General features: G+C 48.9%; 1 non-coding gene across 1 annotated transcript; it reads right to left on the reverse strand.

Annotated features, from left to right (window-relative positions):
• Positions 1–642: 642 nt before the first annotated feature.
• Positions 643–714, reverse strand: trnae-cuc (transfer RNA glutamic acid (anticodon CUC)). Its single transcript has one exon. It is a non-coding gene; the product is annotated as a tRNA-Glu (tRNA).
• Positions 715–2,292: the final 1,578 nt, after the last annotated feature.

The raw sequence follows: 2,292 nt of genomic DNA on the forward strand, positions 1-2,292 counted from the left end.
AGCCCTGTTCACATCCATTAACATCAACGTGGCCAAAGAAAACTGAAGACGCTACTCGAAGAACCAAAGACACAAACACAGTACCAACTTCATCAGCAAAGATAGCACTGTCAGCCTCGTGGAACTGTGCCTTACCACCCACTTCATATTCAGTAACAAGCCCTACAAACAAATCAACGAAATACCCATGAAACCACCAGTATCAGGATTCCCAGCAGAAGCAATAATGCAGAGACTCGAACAAACAGCCCTTCCAACGATCCAACCCAAACTTTGGGTCCGCTACAGTGATGACGCTTTCGTCATCAAAAAATGAAACAAATTAGAGGAAACCGACAACAACATCAACAATATCCTTACTGGCATAAAATTCACAAAAGAGGAGAACAACAACTAAGTGCCATTTCTCGATGTCACAGTAGAGCGAACAGTCAATGGTAAATTCAAAACAGCGTCTACAGGAAAACAACTCACACGAACCAAGAACTTAACTGCAGAAGCAATCATCCCGACACACACAAACAAATCTGAATCAGGACACTATTTCAACGAACCAATAAACACTACAGCACCCAAGAACTACTATAAATAATTGCACAGCGCATTTAAGAAGAACGGCTAGCCTGCACCCCTGGAAATAGCTTCCCTGACCGGGAATCGAACCCGGGCCGCGGCGGTGAGAGCGCCAAATCCTAACCACTAGACCACCAGGGAGATGCGGATGCATGCTGTCAGCTCTACTAAAATTTACTTCCCTGCCCGGAAATCAAACCTCGGCCGCGGTCGTCAGCAAGCTTTCACCTGTGCATCCAACAATGTCATTTCTTGTATCCATTGCTCCCGATGCGGTCTCCTCTACATTGGGGAGGCTGGACACCCCTCGCAGTGTCAAGTCACGGCGCTTGAGGGAACATCTCCAGGACACCCGCAACAATCAACCCCATCGCTCTATAGCCCAACATTTCAACACCCCCCTCCCACTCTGCCGAGGACATGCAGGTCCTGGGCCTCCTCCATCGCCGCTCCCTCCCCACCCGATGTCTGGAGGAAGAACGCCCCATCTTCCTCCTCGGATAAATTCAAACCCAGGCCGTCAATGTGGACTTCACCAGTTTCCTCATTTCCCCTCCCCCACCTTACTTCAGTTCCAAACTTCCAGCACAGCGCGATCCTCATGACCTGTCCTACCTGCCAATCTCCCTTCCCACCTATCCGCTCCACCCTCCTCTCTGACATGTCACCTCCATCTCCACCCCCATTCACCTATTGTACTCTTTGCTACCTTCGGCCCAGCACACCCCCACCCCTAATTTATCTCTCCGCCCTGGAGGCGTCCTGCCTCTCTTCCTGATGAAGGGCTTTTGCCCGAAACGTCGATTTTACTGCTCCTCGGAAGCTGTCTCATCTGCTGTGCTTTTCCAGCACCACTCTGATCTAAACTCTGGTTTCCAGCATCTGCAATCCGCACTTTTGCCAACTCAATGAACCCAGTGTGCCGATTTCACATCAACAAACTGACACAAGCAGACAACGTGTGCAGAAACCCTAGCCACATTACTTTACATAAAAGACATCTAGGAAATGATGTCCAGACAACTCAACGCTCTCAGCATCATGGTAGCCCACAAACCTACCAACACACTTAAACAGCCGCTAATGAACCTGGAATACCCTATACAAACAACCAGCAGACGAATGTTATTTACAAAATACCATACAAGGAAATATATACATGAACTCTGCCGCACAGTTCTCTGTGGCAAGAAATGCTGGGATGAGGTAAGGAAGATTTTTTTCAGCTAAAACGAATCGGCACTGACTGGACAGCCATTTAAAATCAGCGCTGTCAGCCCAGAATGGAAGATCCAACGGGATGAACAGATTTCTTATTTCCTGAAGATTTACAAAGCTGAGACTGGGTTTTGGTGTTTGTTCCCTTTCCACTCCCAGGAGCCGCAGTGGTGGGACGGTGAGTTGGGGAAAGTGAAATGTGTCCATGAGCAGCGTGTGGGGCTATTTCAGCTTCCCCTCATCTGACAGCGCTGTGACGTGACTCTGATATTCTCAGGGATATCTACTGACGCGAGACAGTGAAAAGATTTTCATTCCCGCAGAACAGGAATTCAAACCGTATGCCGGCTTCAGGACAATGAGAAAGACTAATTGGGGTGTGTGAAGAAGCTGTGAGCTGCATTTCAAACAGGTAGGTGGAGTCAGATGCGTCTTCCATTGCGCCCCGTCCCTGTCCGTACCTGACGCCGCCATACTGCAGAGTTCTGACGTTAACACGGA

The sequence above is a fragment of the Chiloscyllium plagiosum genome, unplaced genomic scaffold (genome assembly GCF_037043375.1).
Source record: "Chiloscyllium plagiosum isolate Xiang-an unplaced genomic scaffold, Cpla_swu_hap1 HiC_scaffold_27, whole genome shotgun sequence".
NCBI lineage: Eukaryota > Metazoa > Chordata > Chondrichthyes > Orectolobiformes > Hemiscylliidae > Chiloscyllium > Chiloscyllium plagiosum.